This window comes from Pinus tabuliformis, chromosome 7 (genome assembly GCF_031772625.1).
Source record: "Pinus tabuliformis cultivar Carrire ecotype Pingquan chromosome 7, CPIR1, whole genome shotgun sequence".
Lineage (NCBI taxonomy): Eukaryota > Viridiplantae > Streptophyta > Pinopsida > Pinales > Pinaceae > Pinus > Pinus tabuliformis.
The window spans coordinates 891,365,654-891,384,900 of record NC_142293.1 but is presented as its reverse complement, the minus strand read 5'-3'; positions in this window follow the sequence as shown (position 1 = coordinate 891,384,900).

Genomic DNA, 19,247 nt, shown 5'->3' with positions numbered 1-19,247 from the left:
AAATAAGACAAGGGACCCACTTGTTATCTTTCACTTTCCCTTTGTCTCCTTTGTATGGCTTCCATCGCTCCTTCTCGAACTTAATCTGCTCGACAACTACCTGCAATCATAAACAGAGGACAAAAACCAATCAAAGCAAGAGATCTATCTACTATAAGCAAATTGAATCGAAAGCATTTACACATATAATCATCATACATAAAGACAAGAATATGGGAAAATGTGTAAACAACTTTATTAAGTAGAAGGAAGTGTTACAACCATGAAGTCCAATCTAATGTCGCTCCTCCAGCTTGGGTTCCAACCAACATCACATCAAAAGCACAACACTCTGACAACATAACAATACTTGCTTACAATCTCAAACCTCACACCAACAATATCTCCTTACAAATTCTCAAAGTCCAACCCCTGATCACTTAGATGAGTGCTCAATTTATAGGAAAATGGAGGAGGTTTGGTCATAAATGAGGGTATTGAATGGCATTCGAAACTTAGAGTTAGTTTCCATAGAGGAACATTTAAGAGGATAGGAGGTTACTTAACTCATTCCCTATCCAATTTCGAGCTCATAGGAGATGATAAGTGTGGGAATCTTCTAGAAGGCTCCAGAAGATAAGAATATTCCCAGAACCCTATGATGATTTCGCTCAATCTCGCCCAGTGCAGGTCAAAATGGGCCTGAGTGCTCTGAAAAGCACCCTGACATGGGCCTGCCTGCACTGAAGCGCACTTACCCCTATCCAAGGTTGTGTTGGTCCCTCAAGGAAGCATTTTTGGAGGGTTTCAGGCTAAGAAACTCTCAGGGAAAGAGGCATTGAAAGTGATGACTTGTCTAGTGCATATAGCAACTGAATTAGGGTTTGATGAGCCCTAAAAGTATTGATCTGAATGATGGGAGTGATGTGCCCAAATGGATCTGTAACAACTGCCCCATAAAGCATGAAGTCAAAAATGATAATGTCGAGTGATATGCTTTACGATGTGATGAGGAGGTTCCGAAGCGGATGGTGACCTGCATCAATTACAATACATAATATCATGATATTTTTATTTTTTCTCATGAATTGCTGAGGGAAGGAATACCCATGCTCAGCATATAAACTTTCATTACAAGTACATAGATATTCGTCTACAAATATAGACCCATGATCAGATGACCATCAATGTAAAGCCATTGTACAAATGATTTGGTACTTTCCTGAAATCACAACTCAGATGGATGAAACTAGATCTGGGGTCTTCTATCTCGTTCAATCATTCGCTCAAGTATGAGTCTAACCATGTGAATATGTGATCTGAAGTCGAACATGGGAAGACACCGTCTGATTACCAACCAATGATGTAAGCTGTTAACAGATGCGAGAGAAATCACCGATAATGATAATGATCCTCAAGGTACTGTAGTACATTCTGCATGGTGTGAATGGATGTTTTGATGTCAAACACCATACAATGTCTTTCAGTGGAAGGCCAATGATGTCAACCTATTGCCGGAAGCGAGAAACATGCCATTGATGTATGAAAGCCTCAAGGTACTGAAAGGGTGTTTCTAAGTCAACTTCTTGGATAATGTGTTGATGTTGACAAGAAGTAACTCGTCGCAGGAGGGCCTTGATGTATCCCACATCAATGACATGAAACGAGTGTAATGATTTTTGGAGATGGAATGTGATTGACGACACAAGGTTTATAAATGGCGGTCATGAAAATGAAGGTTTATGAGTATTGCAAAGGATGAATTTAACAAAATGAATTCTCTTGAACATGTCGGCCACACTGAATGAATTGGAAACATTGACCCAAAACCAAAGTAATGGATGGCATGATAGACCGTAGGTGTGATGACCATCAAGCAGCTAACCCAACCCAAGTAGTCATAGTGATGAAGTGAAAGTGTCACGTTCAAGAGCGACCTGCTACCATAAAGTGGGTTACCCCTTTTCCCATTTTCCCCAGTCATTTCTGACTAGTACCTCTTTATTTTTTTTATCAAGCTTGAGGAGGATAACATATGCTTGTTGTATAATTCCACCCTTCGGGTGAATCCAGTGCTATGTGATGTTTTAACGAGTCTAGCAAAGGTGAAACTCGGTCTTGTCATGATGGAGAAGTTTGCCGCTATTTGATGTTTTAACGAGTTTAATGACAATTATAACTCGGTCCTTTTCATGTTTAGAGAGTTTGAAAAGGGACAAAAAGAAAATTCCACAAGTTCTTTTTTGTAGATTTGTCTCTCAAGTCCAAAAAATCATAAAATAATATGAGAGAGAACCTATTGACCATGTTCGATCAACATATTCCTTTTTCGTAAATAATCTATCTCATCCCGGAAAAGGGTCAAACTTATACTGAGTAGATGTCGTTTCCAATCCGTTAATGAGTTGAAAAGGACAAGCACTCGACAATATTTTCATATTTTGAGAGTCTGAAAAAAAAGAGGACTCCACTTTGATGAACGAGAGGTGTCTAGGATAGCAACTGGTTCTGGTGATGGTGGAACTTCTCAAAACATGTTGATTTATGTGAAGAGGTTGGCTAATGAAACCACTCATTGCAACTGTTCCACAAAAAGGGTAAAACAACCAAGTGAAAGCGTATGATCGGCCAAGTAGATAGTGGTGATGGAAGGAGAAAAACCAAGGCTCATCTGATGGAAGAGACTGATAGAATGGGAATCACGAGGGTTAAAATGGAGACGAGTTCATTTTTACACAAGCTTGAACCATAGGGAACCATGCTTGGATTCAGTTTCATGTTTACACAAGCTTGAAACGAAAAACTATGCTTGGATTTAGTTTCATTTTTACACAAGCTTGAACCAAAAAACTATGCTTGAGATTGGTTTACATGCCCCTAGCATGATGACTCGATTCTAGGTGCATGACCCCCAAGCTTCATTGCATTCACCTAAGTAGAATACTCATGGCTATCAGGTGGATGGAATGAAGGTTCATTTACGAGATCAAGTGAAAGAATCGACTAGGATTTTACAAGATCTAATCAAAGACTCGAATTGAAACTTTTCTCCAGGGGACCTTATTTCATTTTTTAATGAGCTTGACACAAGACAAGGAACTCTGCTCAGATTCCTTGTTTCATTTTTTAACGAGCTTGACACAAGACAAGGAACTATTCTCTAGGGGACCTATTTCATTTTTTTAATGAGGTTGACACAGTAAAAGAACTATCCTCATATTCCTTGTTTCATTTTTTAACAAGCTTGACACAAGACAAGGAACTCTGCTCATACCCTTTGTTTCATTTTTTAATGAGGTTGATGCAGTAAAATAACTATCCTCATATTCCTTGTTTCACTTTTTAACGAGCTTGACACAAGACAAGAAACTATGCTCAGATTCCTTGTTTCATTTTTTAACAAGGTTGACACAAGACAAGGAACTATCCTCATATTCCTTGTTTCATTTTTTAACAAGATTGACACAAGACAAGGAACTGTGCTCATATTCCTTGATCATGACCCATAAGAGGTCATGAATTCCAAGAGGTTCTCATCAGATGGGAGAACGATGCTCTAGAAGGGATATGTAGCAAGGAACCCATTAGATAGATCTGGTTCCAATGCCCCCAGTACATAATGCACAACATCACAGAATTGATCGTCAGTTGATGCAGGCATGGAACGGGTTGCCACATAATTGACCCGTGGTGGGGAAGATACCATTGGGACAAAAGGATCATTTAGGGAAGATGGTTGACTGGAAGCCATATTTGGATTGGGAAATGAAAGCTGGTCAACAGTGACAATTTAGCCTTCATGCGGGAAACACATCACTCGAAAGAGTGTTGAAACAATAGCTCCCATGTCATAAACATAGTCGCGCCCAAGAAGTAAATTGTAATCTAAAGGGCCTGAGACTACCATCACATTGAGATAAACAATTTTTCCTCCCAAAGTATTAGGCAACTCAGGAAGGATCCCACACTTGCCATGCAATGGATGAAAGGATACTCATGTATGCACCTTCATCTATAATAATTCCAGGTACAATCATATTACAAACCTTCACTATGATCTGGAAAGGCACATAAGAAGGAAGACGACATCCTGCCAGTCGATTCCAACCGAAGGAAGTGACCAGAATTCTTGGAGGGGGTACCATAGAAATGGGAGAATTAACCCCTTGAGTTACGAGAGCGAGAGGATTTTCCTCCTGTCTTGATGGAACAGGAGGATTGACCCCAAGCTCATTGGAATCCAAAGAAACGAAAAGAACCTGAGTGGTATCATACTCACTCTCTATGGGAAAGGTACGATTAACTAAAGGTGAAATCGAGTCAACTGTTTCCTCGACCTGTGATTGGTCAGGTATAGACTCATGGGGTTCACATTTAGAGAGAGTGGGTTTGACCGATGGTTGTTTTGGGTCAGTTAACTTATCAACTAGTGAAGGATTAAGGGAGAGTCTCCTGTAACCAGATGGAAGTCATTGCAGAGAAGCACAATGGTTATCCCACACTTTTTAGGCTTCATCCAGATAGGGAAAAAGGTGAATATGGTGTTTCCCTTCACATAACCTACAGGGAAACTTAACTTTACCCTTATTTCCATGAACTTTACTAGCACTAGTTGATGGTGTGTCACCAACATGATCTCCAGAGGTTGATGACACAGGACGATGTGTACGAGAAGACCATTATTCTAAGATTTGAGGAATATCAAGAGAATTTTGAAGAATATGGCCTCTTGTACAAAGTTTACATGGATATCGAACTTTGTGAGGCTTATTAGATGATTTCTCATCAGAAGTTGCATTCAAAGAAATGGTTGCTTGGTTGCACCCCTGCTGAATTTTCTTCTTCTTCTGCTTCTTCTTCCATTTCTTCTTCTTCTTAGCCACCTGATTACTAGTGTCAATACTTTCACCAGGAGAAGAGGAAGAAGGGAAGGAAGAAAAAACCGAGGAAGAAGGCAAAGGGTCAACTTTAGGATCAACTGGAGGTTGATTTTGTCCAGTTGGAGGAGTACTCGATTACAGAGAAATCACGACATTTTGAACCAAAGAGGTTGAAAACAACCATACTAGAAAGCCAATGGTAAATCCCGGAAGGGAAAATGGAGCCATATAAGGAGCACCAATATTTCCGAAAGGAGGAAAAGCATTAGGATTCCCATCAAAAGGAATTCCTTGATCGGTGGATCCCGTAGTTGTTGCCATATGTCTCAACCTAAGATCAACTAAGGAGTGAGTGTGGAGGATGTTATCTGTGGTCAATTAATTTTATTTTAATAAAAATAACATAATAAAACAAAAGAGGGATAATCTAGGCAAAAGGATTACCAAGCAATTGTGAACTGCATAATACCTCCTGGCGAATCGAGAAGTACGGGTAGGCAATCTCCCTGAATGCTGTGTTCGGTGTATCATAGTGTACAAGGTGGCCGACTCGGTTACCTAAGGATGGATAAAAACCTAATGTACTTCTCCCATATATACCCGAAAGTACGTGGAGTCCCAATCCGTGTTAGCGTTGTCTAATATGAAACCGCACAATGAGAGCATTCCTTTATACTTTGCGTACTGTAACACCGTCCTATATACCTGAAGGTACGTGGATGAGATACAATATAATCACATACGTGGAATGAGGTATCACACTCAAAATGTATCGTGAACAAGTTAGCGATAGCTGCTATGTTTTGCAACGCCGGAACATGTCTCTATCCTAGAACCTCTAAATGTTTTACGTTAGGTGACAATGATCCATTAGGTTAATTGAGGTTAATTTTAAGTTGATCTTGATTAAGAATTTGCCTTTCAAGGTTCACCATGTGATGTATTTGAAATTCATAGAATGCAACTAATATGATAAGCATTCTTTTCATTCAATTTTAACAATGAAAACCTTAGCTAGTAGGGATAGAGCAATCAAATTCTTTTAATAAAAGAACAAAGAACACATCTAATGCAATTTCCCTAAACTATTCCTATGAGCACACACAAAATTTTTCAATGAAAGTTTTTCTTTTCAATTCCCTTAATGTTGAAAAGAACAAAAGGAAGCTAATGCACATTCAATCAATCAATCTTTTTGCAAGAACGAATACTCTACAACAGTTCTTATCGAAATAAATGAAGACTTTTACGACACTTTCTTTTGAACAAAGATTAATCAACTATAAACTAACTTTGACAATGAAATGATAGTGATAAAGAAATCATTTAAAAAACACTAAACAATCAAGGCCAAAGTAGGGCTAGCAAAGGAAACACAAATTGATTTCAGAGACATAAGCATCATTGATCTTTCAACAAGCAAAAACAGAAGGGAATTTGGGAAAAAGCAAGTCAAAGGTGAGATTTTTTACCTAAGGAGGATCAACGTAGCCTTGAATGGAAGAAAGTGTGCTTCAGGGCACTGTCCTCAAGCCAAGGGTGCTCTGTAGTGCTTTGTCTCTTGACCAAACCTGCACTGGTGCCAGAGAGGCCATCCTAACGGCTTACAAGCACAATTTTTACCAAAAAAACTATACAAAAAGGCTGAAGCAAGACCAATGGAAGCAAGTAAAGTCTACTACGGTGTACTAGGATGAAGGTAAACTACCTGGAATGATGATCATTCCCCAACGAAGTCGCCAATTTGTTATGTGGAATTTTGCATCTACGGATAAACATAATTTCCCTAGGTGGGTAGCTACACCTAGAACAAAATATTTAAAGTGCTTAACCTTTTTCTATAGAAGATAAATAAGACAAGGGACCTACTTGTTATCTTTCACTTTCCCTTTGTCTCCTTTGTATGGCTCCCATCACTCCTTCTCGAACTTAATCCGCTTGACAAGTACCTGCAATCATAAACATAGGACAAAAACCAATCAAAGCAAGAGATCTATCTACTATAAGCAAATGGAATCAAAATAATTTACACATATAATCATCATACATAAAGACAAGAATATGGGAAAAGGTGTAAACAACTTTATTAAGTAGAAGGAAGAGTTACAACCATGAAGTCTGATCCAATGTCACTCCTCCAACTTGGGTTCCAACCAACATCACATCAAAAGCACAACACTCCAACAACATAACAATACTTGCTTACAATCTCAAACCTCAAACCAAAAATATCTCCTTACAAATTCTCAAAGTCCAACCCCTGATCACTTAGATGAGTGCTCAATTTATAGGAAAATGGAGGAGGTTTGGTAATAAATGAGGGTATTTAATGGCCTTCCAAACTTAGAGTTAGTTTCCATGGAGGAAGGGTTCAGAGGATAGGAGGTTACTTAACTCATTCCCTATCCAATTTCAAGCTCATAGGAGATGATAAGTGTGGGAATCTTCTAGAAGGCTCCAAAAGATAAGAATATTCCCAGAACCCTATGATGATTTCGCTCAATCTCGCTCAACACAGGTCAAATTGGGCCTAAGTTCTCTGAAAAGCACCCTGACATGGGCCTACCTACAATGAAGCGCACTTACCCCTGTCTAAGGCTGCATTGGTCCCTCAAGGAGGCATTTCTGGAGGGCTTTAGGCCAAGAAACTCTCAGGGAAGGAGGCATTCAAAGTGATGACTTGTCTAGGGCATGTAGCAACTGAATTAGGGTTTGATGAGCCCTAAATGTACTGATCTGAAAGATGGGAGTGATGTGCCAAAATGGATCTATAATAAGGGGAGGATATCTTGTCTACACAATAAATATGGGTTAACATGATATAAATTCACAACATATCAACTCAAATGTAAATCATTATATCCCTAACATTAACTAACTAGCATGTTCACGTCATAAGCTCATAAGAATTTGTCATCCATGCATAATAATAACATATGTATGATCAATTTAGACTAGTACAATACCATATCACAAATATGTCGGCTCATACCTGAATATTGCAACCATAACCATTTGCATAGGCCAAACTAGGTTAGCACAATACATATAACATAAAGATCTTTAATGCAATGGACATAACCATCATGCATATGACCAATCCAAATTGCAACATCAAGATCTCAATGAAGTAACCCTAATCATTAAGTTAATAGCATATAACAATAATAATCTATATATCACGCTCATCAACAACATATAACCTAATCACCAGGGCACCTAATATAAAACAACAATAGCAATGCATACAACTACAGGTTACTATCATTCTTGACTATCTTACTCATGTGCATATAACTACACTGATCAACTAACATCTATAAGGAATTGTTGAGGGCCCCGAAGTCGGGTCAACAACAAGGGGGATACCCACCCGGTCCGGAACCTGGTTGGCGGCTCCTTGCCCGTTTGGAGTAGCGGGTCCGACTGGGGGTAATGGGACCAGTTTCCCAATGTGAAGGGTGTGCGTGTGTGTGTAGAGTTTGATGATATTAATCTAAAGGTTTCTCTGAACTAGTCCTAATTCTAACAGCTAAATTACTTCTATACTAATGTAATCTAATGAACAGAAAACAATACATCTAATATACGCTAACCCGGGGTGTTCTCTTTTGTTATGCGATCTAGAAAGATTTCTGACAACAGATGGTAATAAAGATCATTCAACTGTTATCAGAATATAAATCGATAAGGATAAACCATTCTGCATAAGAAGTTAGGCAGAGTAGTTGTGAACAACATATCGCATAATCAGTTTTCTATATGTCAAGCATAAATAAATGACTCCACCGTACAGAAGTGCCAAATGGTAATACAAACATTCATACAGTAACATATAAAGAACTCAGCTGTATATCACTTTGGGGATACTAGCAGAATTTAGTCAAGAGATAAAAGTACCATTTATGACTGATTTCACTAATAAACTTCAAGCAATAATGATTTACTTCTACTTGTTTCTAATATCTGCTAAGAGTACAGAAGTGCAACATCAGTAACAGACATTAAAATGCAAACATAAATAAATCTCGATCCATCCATTCATCAAAAACCTCCTCTGAGGGTGCAGAAGTGCATGTTCTGAGGATAAGTTTTTTGACAGATTTCCGGACCCTTCTCCAAATGCCGTGAGAAGGGTTAAATACTACTAGCTAATTGATATTATTTACACGAATCTAGGGAATCGGCTTCAAATGACCGCCCTTTACTAAAAGCAAATTTATTTCTAAAACTTTAAATCTAATTTCTGACCGTTTCTGTATATTCTCTTTAGTGCTGTCAACTGCGCAATGCTTTCCTGGGAAGAGTCGGTTGGCTGCTTTCTTCTTTTACTCGGGAGATAAAAGTGGAAATGACAAGAGCTGGCACCTCTTTTTGACAGACCAGAAGATATTTTCGAAAACCTTTCTCTAGCTGGGTGTATTCGCCGCGTGTATACTTAGCACAACCCAGGTTCTTCTCGAACTGATTTTGCTGTTGCTGTTTTGGTTTCCAGTCGTGCGAATGACTGAGTGAGTTAGGAGTCGTGCTGTATGGGCAACTCCCTGTGTCGAGAATTTCTTCCGTTCTTTGTTCCAGGCTTTTCTGGAGCGTCCTCCTTCACTTGCGTTTCTCTTTTTGCTTTACCCAGTCTGAGCTTTAAGATCTTTTGTGAACACGCTGCTTTTGTGCACCTTTGACTCTCAGTCCTAGATAGTCTAATTTCATCAGTGCCGGTTGTCTGATAGTCTGGAATCTGCGGTCCTGCTACATGCGGCGTTCGTTTGCGGAGGCATCTTCTCTCTGCTGTTTGATTGGCGCTTTCCCCTTTCTCTCAGATGTTTCCTGCATATAGATTTATATCAGTTGCGTGTCTTGCAGTCTACGCAAAGAAGAAGGGAAATGAAAAGATTGACATAACAACATTAAACTCTAATGAATGCATAATCCTGACATGCATCATGACTTGACTCTTCGATAAATGCGATGCAATCATTCCTTGATACTCAAGCATGCGGTCATTAATTTCCTTTAAGGCGCGCGCTTGGTTTTTGGGTTTATCGTGTGATGAGTCTTTTCAGATCGCAGATTGCAGATTTTATTCAATGGTTCATGGTGTCATAGCATGACATTTGCGATGTGCGATGTCGCATATCGGCGATCGGCGCTTCTTGGAGGTCCTCCTTTCAGAGCGCGCTTGAGATGTATGCGACGCGATGAACTTCGCGTCGCTCTCTCGCAGTTTTACTTTTTTGCGCTTTTAAGCAATGCTTCGACCTTTCTTTGCGATGCGATTTAAGCCTTAGGGAGAAAAATACAAAAATTTAACAAAATACTTTTTGGGATTTTTCGTTTAGGGTCCCCCCTTTGCTCGACATTATTGCTAATATCAAGCAAAGAGGGGGGGTTGTTGGTGACCACAACAATGGCGATTCACTGTGAAGAACCAGTTATCTCTGCTTGTTCTATTGCATTTTCACTTCCAAAACAGAAAAATTTTCTTATGTCTAAATTTTGTTATGGACGGATAGAGTATTACCCCTTATCCTGTCAATGATGTTTCGTTCACAACTTTTTATTTTATTCCGATCGTTTGCTTCCTCTGGGTTATTTCTTGTATTCACACCTAGACATTACTCAGTTTTTTCAAAGACAAAATAAGGTCTTCTCTGCGTACTGGCTTTGTAAAGTATGCTCATTTGTCGTAGGTAGAGCCTCTGCTGCCCGCAAGCATCCATAGCCTCGACAGGGTTACCATATTATCCAACAATGATCCTTTTTCCTGCTTGAGGTTATTTACAACATTCCAGAGAAAAATCCTTTTGACACTTTTCTTTCTTTTTCGATTTTTTTTTTTTTTTTTTTTTTTTCTCTAAAGAAAAATGTCTTGGTTTGGTGGCCAAATTATGACACAGTCATTCACTTGATTTACACTTTTGCTGAACAAGCTGGCTCGCGATGAGACCCCTTGTCTTTTGATTGCAACAATCTTGAGTCGTTGCCCTGTTTTGATAGACAGTAGTGGCAAAGTCAGCAAGTTATAACATCTGTGATCATGATAAGCCGGCTCATGATGAGACCTCTTATTCTTTGAGATATAGTGTTTTCTTGGATTGTTTCTCTGGATGCTGCGATTTTCCTTAACAGGGAGGAAGTCATTGTTTTTCCTTAAGAAAGCTCTGGACGACAATAATAGAGTTTAAGAACAGCAGTTTTGCAGAGAATATTTATTTTGCTATTGATGATACTTTTCATTGCGTTGGCATAAAACAATTTTTTCCAAAAGTTACTTTCATCCCAGATTTCTTTGTGAAGTTGAAACTAACATCATATTCAGGCTAAAGTTAATTCTATCTGTCAATAATAAAAATCAGATTTTTTCGAAAAGTTTTACTATTTATACAAGTGAAATCAAAATCTGATAGAGAAATGGCATATTCTTCATAAATACAATTTATGATCACTTACAACCAACTTTATTTATGAAAAATAAAACTAAAATAAAACTAAAATTATCCTACAAAAATTTAGAAGGATAACCTTCTATGGAAAGTATGTTTTGAGGATTTGTCCATTTACAGGCATAGAATCTCTTCTGCCTGTCAAGTCCTGCAACACAAAAATCGACGGGCCTATGACCTCTACAATCTGAAAAGGATCAAGCCATAGCTTCTGGAATTTCGTATGCTTGCCCTTTTCTTCATGTGCCTTATCCCACTTCAAAACTAAATCTCCCATCTGAAAGTTTTTTCTGGTCATTATGTTCGAATCAAAAGAGGATTTTATCAGCGCTTGGTGGTGAGCATGGGTTTTCTTGGCCTGTTCTCGTTGTTCTTCTAGCTTGATTATTTCCGTTTGCCTTAGTTGTAAGGGAGAAGTGGATACTTCATCGATGTATTGTACTAAAGACAAGGAGGGAATGACTAAGTGAGTAGGAAGAACTGCTTCTCTCCCATAAACTAAATTAAAGGGAGAAGTGCCGATAGAGGCTTTCTTTGTAATTCTGTCTGCCCATAGGGCGTTTACTAGCGCTTTATGCCAATTCTTTTGGCTTTGGTCGACTGTCTTTTTGATAATCCTGATTAGGTTCTTGTTCGTTGATTCAGCCAACCCATTACCTTGCAGATAGTAGTTGGCAGAATACTTCAGTTTGAACCCTCTTTTGAGCGCGAACTCAGTCATGGTATTTCCAGAAAAATATGGAGCATTATCGAATATTAAGGCCGTTGGCAATCCAAACCTAGTAATGATAAACTGATCTATGAATTCAATAATATTTTCAGAGTTAGCTTTCTTGAGAGGAACTGCCTCTACCCATTTAGTAAAATAGTCAGTTGCCGTGAGGATATACCTATGCTGTTTAGAGGAGTGAGGAACGATCTCACCTATTATGTCCAGGCACCATTGGTTGAACGGCTGTTCGATGTTAACCGGCTGCAGTGGCATGGATGACTTCTTTTGTTTTCCTGCAGCAGTCTGGCAGACTTGGCATTTTCTTACGTGATTGTACGAGTCTTTGAACAACGTGGGCCAGTAGTATCCTGCACGTAAGATTTTGTGCGCAGTGGCTTCCCAAGCATAATGTCCACCTGCTGGTCCATCGTGGAGTTCCTGCAAAACCTTTTCGGCTTCAGTTTTCTCAAGACATCTAAGAAGCACAGAATCATAATTTCTTTTAAATAGGACATCATTCACGAGTTGGTATTGTTTGGCTTTTAATCTCAGGGCTCTCTTCTTGATGTGATCCAGGTGAAATGGAGCATGCCCGTTCTTCAGGAAATAAATCATGTCAGCATATAATGATTCTGCGTCGTTTAGGCTTACCTCATATGCGTGTACCTCTTCAGACGATTTTTCGGGGATTTGCGATGCTCTAGCTAACATCTTGCAGAAGCCTTGGCCCCGAACGATGTGTGCCGGCTTGATCTCCAGGTCGTATTCTTGCAAGGCGGTGATCCAATTCGCTCTTTTTTCGCCCACATCCTTCTGTATCAGGAGATTTCTTACCGCTGGGAACGGTACTATGACCTTGGTGTGGGCCTTTAGCAAGAATGGTCTGAAATATTTAATCGCTTTAAAAACGGCATATGCCTGTTTCTCTACGTCCGAATATTTCAGCTCAGCACCTTGTAAGTTTGAGCTAAAGAATGCGATCGGAGCTTCTACCTTTTCTTGATTCGCTTGAGTCAAGATTGCAGCATAAGAATTCTCTGAGGCAAACGTGTATAAGACAAAGGGTTCTGAAAAATTTGGGGTTGCTAGAGATGGAGCATTGATAATGGCTTGTTTGATTAAGTTAAACGCTTCGTGCTCGTGTAGACCCCATTTAAAGTTTGAATTCTTTTTTATCATTTTTTGTAGAGGAGAAATAATACGTGAAAAATCTGGGACAAATCTTTTGACAAAATTGATCTGTCCTAGGAAAGATTGCATGGTCTTTTTGTTATGGGGCATGGATATCTTGGAAATTTCTTTGATTCTGTCAGGTTCAATGTGAATGCCAGATTTGGACACTATGAATCCTAGCAATTTTCCTTCACTCAACGCGAAAAAAGATTTCTTTGGGTTAAGCGAGATCCCATACCTTAAACATCTTTGAAAGATTTGCTTCAAATCTTTGAGGTGGTCGTTTCGGTTCTTGGAATACACAGTTATATCATCCAGGTAAATCACTACCAATTTGTTGACTAAACCTTTAAAAGCGATGTCCATAGCCCTTTGAAAAGTAGCGCCGGCGTTGATCAGACCGAACGACATTTTCCGATACGCATAGGTACCCCATTTAGTTCGGAAGGTGGTTTTTAACTGATCATCTGGGTGCACCAACACTTGGTTATATCCTGAAAATCCGTCTAGGAAAGACATTAACTCTGAGCCTGCGACTGCCTGTAATATTTGCTCCATCGGTGGGAGGGGAAAATTGTCTTTCTGACAGGCTTTGTTGAGGTTCCGGAAGTCGATGCAGATTCTAATATCTCCATTTTTCTTCCTAACGGGTACCATATTAGATACCCATTTAGAATGTCTGACCGGGAAGATTATTCTGGCTCTCAACAACTTATTCAGCTCAGTTTTTATCTGACTTTCCAAGTTGGGGTGGATTTTCCTGAGCTTCTGCTGGACAGGTTTCTCGTTGTCAATCATGGGGATAGTGTGTTGAATGATAGAAGTGTTGTAGTTCTTCAGCTCATCGTAATTCCAGGCGAAGACGTTTTTGTACTGTCGTAGAAGACAAATATATGCTGATTTTTCTTCAGGAGCCAGGCCTTGGCCTAGATTAACGTTTTGCGGCTTCTCATCGGTTCCTAGGTTCACTGATTCATAGTTCAGAGTCGAACTGTAAAGTTTGGCATTAGCTGACCTTTTGAACCGACTTTTTAAGTCGTATAAATTTTCTAGCTTGACCACCGATTTGGGTATAGCATTATCAGTGCTGTTTTGTTGTATCTGGTGGTCATGACAGTCTTCGTCGATTATCTGGTTTGAGTAGGATCCTTCGGAGGTGAGGAAACTTACGATGTCTGGGTCGTCGTTGAATACTCTCCAGTTAGTGATGTTGTCAGGGATAGACGGTTTAAAAATTAATTCTATCGAAAACCTATCTGGACTAAAGTCTTCGGAGGGAATGAGTCTGGAGGCTACGTTAGCTAACAGGTCTGCGCTTGCGTTGTGAAGTCTCGGGATCGATGAAATATTGAATGCTGTAAAATGTGCAGTGAGATCTTATACTAAGGATTGATAGTGCTTTAAATGACTAGATAGGCAGTGTATGGTGTTACGTACCTGTTTGACGATGATCTCAGAATCTCCAAAGACTTGAAGATATTTGACGTTGCAGCTGATTGCTTTGTATAGGCCTTGCACCAAGGCTTCGTATTCCGCTGTGTTGTTCGTGCAATCGAACTCCAGTCTGCATGTGAGCATGGTCTTATTTCCGTCCGGGCTAATCAAAACGCATCCTGCTCCTGCTCCCTCGTTGGATTTAGAACCATCAAAATATAATTTCCAAAATAAAGAAGTATTTACAGGGTTATCTAAGAAACTAACACATTTTGAATCATCAGTCTGGGAAAAGTTTTCTACTTGGGACAAAACTGAATTTTCTAAATATGGTGATATGTGAGCATTGAAATTTCTGAGGAAAGAGTCTACCGAGTAGTTGCCTATGATGTTGTTGCTGTATGCTATGGCTTCATTCTCTCCTTCCAAATCTGTCACTATGTATTTTTGGTGCAGTTCCCGTTCAACCTTTATTTGATTTGGTTTCCCGTTGAAGGGTAACCACATGTGCGACCAGTCGGTTGAAAAGTATCCGTGGAGTTTCTCGGACCAGTCCCTGCTAAGAATCAGGCCATAAAATTAAGGGATGTCAGCCACTAGGATGTCGATAACTTGGCATACCTTGGGGTTAGACGACAGTCTTATGGTCACTTGATTCAGTTCGCCTATCACTTCGACTTGTGATCGATCAAGTTGAACTATGCGCACTGCGGATTTTTGTGGTTGAACGTTGAGTTTGGCACATATTGACTTGGGTAGAATATTGGTTGAAGCACCAGAATCAACCAAGCAGTTGTGCACGTTTCTGTTAAAGATTTCATAAGTGAGGAGGAAAGGAGGAGTATGAGATCTAGATCTCCCTCCAATCAAAGCGATGTCATTTGCATCGATTTTATTGATCGTGTTGATTGGAGGTCTTCCTATATTATGGGAAGCTACGACTGTAGGTAAAGGCGTAGTAGGTACGGCGTGTAACTCTTTCATCATGATTTTCTGTTGGTGTTTCAATTTGCTCAACTCGTACAGGGTGATATTAGCCCTAGTCTTTTTCATGTCATCGATGATATTATATTCCATTTCATCCGACACTATTAGTGTCTTTAATGGAGGCATTTGCTCTGATTGGACTGGGCTAAAAGAGGTCGCTTTAGCAGTTGTTTTCTTTGGTGCGACCCTTTCTTTTGCTGCAGGGCTTGCGCCCTTCTGTTTTGGGATATTCTGGGGAGGATCAAGCTGATTTCTGCTTCGTGTGCTGACCGGAAGTGCTTCTTGATCTTCCTCTTGTGGGAGGATGAAATCCCACATTCCTTGTAGTTCCACCACTTCTTCATCGTCGGTCTGCGTTTCGATGGTGCTCTCCTCTTCTTCTTCTTCAGATTCCACGTTTGAGACCACGTTGGGTGGCTTCGTCTCCATAGGCGGATTTCTCTTAAAACTCCTAAAAGGCTTTCTTGGGGACGATTCTGCTACTTGTTTCATTATATCAATCATCTCATTGGACATGGCCTTTAATACCTTTTGTAATCCTTCCATGTCAAAAGGATCTTTCGTTTGCTTCTTCTTGGTGTCCTCTTTGAAAGAGATTTTCTTAGATTTACGCTCTTCGATTGTAGATCTCTTTTCTAGGGCTACTACGCGTCTTTCAACTGCCAACGCCTCAGCCAAATTTTTGACTAAGGTTGTCTTGCTCGCCCTATCTACGAAGATGGCCAAGTTTGAAGGTAAGGCCGTGATGTACCATTCGCATCTTACTTCTTCGCTGGGTTGAGAAGCAGCGGGGATTTTGTTGAGGATCTTGTTGAACCGTAAGTTAAAATCTTTAATGGGTTCTGTAGCCTCAGCTTTGAGATTGGACAAATTGTTGATTAGTGTCGCTGTCGATCTATCATCGCCGAATTTGGTGAGAAATTGATTTTGAAAAATGTCCCAGCTGGTGATAGATCCAGAGGGCAGCAAAAAGTACCATGACCCGGCTGTCCCTTGCATTGTATAGGGGAAAAGTCGGACCACGACATCTTCATTGGTAACTCCGTTGAGATTAACAGAAAGCATGAAATTATTGATATGTTCTTCAGCTAACATTCCTGTGTCCGGATTGAATTTCGACAGCCATTTCTCAGGATGGGCAGGTATTGGACTTAGGGGTGGGGGCATTAAAACCGCCCCAGGATTGTTCCATGGAGATTGGGCCATCGCTGAGTGACTAGTTAACAAAAGTGCAGAAGATGATCTTTGATTTTGGGAAGATGGAGATGTTACGGCCTTCGACGATTGCGGAGGAAGGGTTGTAGGAGATGGATGAGTGTTTTGAGGTGACGACGTGGGTGGTAGACTTCGCGGAGAGGGAGTTGAGATGGACGAAGTCGATGAAAGAGTCTCTCTGTCAGACTCTGGAAGTGCTTTCCTTACTCTTTTCCTGGTAGGTAGAGGGGTTTCAGTTGGCTGGATGCCAAACTTTTCACTCTTCAATCGGGTCAGGGGATGAGCAGGGTTGTATTGCGAAGTCAAGCTGCCTTTAGATTTATCAGACTTGTGGGTGAAGATAGAGAATCCCTGGAGTTTACAGATCAAAGTTTGAACTTCAGGGGGATCGATAATAGGACGGTCTAATGTATCGGGGTGTATAGCAGCGGTGGATGTCTGAGCAACTTCTAGTTCCGAGTTTAGTCGTACTGGAGAAGTCGGGGAAGTTGGTGAGGGTGATTTGCTCTCAGAATGGTATTTGGATTTTGAATTATGCGCCATTCATAGCTCGTGCCCACCTTCTAGCGCCAGAAATGTTGAGGGCCCCGAAGTCAAGTCAACAACAAGGGGGATACCGGCCCGGTCCGGAACCTGGTTGGTGGCTCCTTGCCCGTTTGGAGTAGCGGGTCCGACTGGGGGTAATGGGACCAGTTTCCCAATGTGAAGGGTGTGCGTGTGTGTGTAGAGTTTGATGATATTAATCTAAAGGTTTCTCTGAACTAGTCCTAATTCTAACAGCTAAATTACTTCTATACTAATGTAATCTAATGAACAGAAAACAATACATCTAATATACGCTAACCCGGGGTGTTCTCTTTTGTTATGCGATCTAGAAAGATTTCTGACAACAGATGGTAATAAAGATCATTCAACTGTTATCAGAATATAAATCGATAAGGATAAACCATTCTGCATAAGAAGTTAGGCAGAGTAGTTGTGAACAGCATATCGCATAATCAGTTTTCTATATGTCAAGCATAAATAAATGACTCCACCGTACAGAAGTGCCAAATGGTAATACAGACATTCATACAGTAACATATAAAGAACTCAGCTGTATATCACTTTGGGGATACTAGCAGAATTTAGTCAAGAGATAAAAGTACCATTTATGACTGATTTCACTAATAAACTTCAAGCAATAATGATTTACTTCTACTTGTTTCTAATATCTGCTAAGAGTACAGAAGTGCAACATCAGTAACAGACATTAAAATGCAAACATAAATAAATCTCGATCCATCCATTCATCAAAAACCTCCTCTGAGGGTGCAGAAGTGCATGTTCTGAGGATACGTTTTTTGACAGATTTCCGGACCCTTCTCCAAATGCCGTGAGAAGGGTTAAATACTACTAGCTAATTGATATTATTTACACGAATCTAGGGAATCGGCTTCAAATGACCGCCCTTTACTAAAAGCAAATTTATTTCTAAAACTTTAAATCTAATTTCTGACCGTTTCTGTATATTCTCTTTAGTGCTGTCAACTGCGCAATGCTTTCCTGGGAAGAGTCGGTTGGCTGCTTTCTTCTTTTACTCGGGAGATAAAAGTGGAAATGACAAGAGCTGGCACCTCTTTCTGACAGACCAGAAGATATTTTCGAAAACCTTTCTCTAGCTGGGTGTATTCGCCGCGTGTATACTTAGCACAACCCAGGTTCTTCTCGAATTGATTTTGCTATTGCTGTTTTGGTTTCTGGTCGTGCGAATGACTGAGTGAGTTAGGAGTCGTGCTGTATGGGCAACTCCCTGTGTCGAGAATTTCTTCCATTCTTTGTTCCAGGATTTTCTGGAGCGTCCTCCTTCACTTGCGTCTCTCTTTTTGCTTTACCCAGTCTGAGCTTTAAGATCTTTTGTGAACACGCTGCTTTTGTGCGCCTTTGACTCTCAGTCCTAGATAGTCTAATTTCATCAGTGCCGGTTGTCTAATAGTCTAGAATCCGCGGTCCTGCTGCATGCGGCGTTCGTTTGCGGAGGCATCTTCTCTCTGCTGTTTGATTGGCGCTTTCCCCTTTCTCTCAGATGTTTCCTGCATATAGATTTATATCAGTTGCGTGTCTTGCAGTCTACACAAAGAAGAAGGGAAATGAAAAGATTGACATAACAACATTAAACTCTAATGAATTCATAATCCTGACATGCATCATGACTTGACTCTTCGATAAATGCGATGCAATCATTCCTTGATACTCAAGCATGCGGTCATTAATTTCCTTTAAGGCGCGCGCTTGGTTTTTGGGTTTATCGTGTGATGAGTCTTTTCAGATCGCAGATCGCAGATTTTATTCAATGGTTCATGGTGTCATAGCATGACGTTTGCGATGTGCGATGTCGCATATTGGCGATCGACGCTTCTTGGAGGTCCTCCTTTCAGAGCGCGCTTG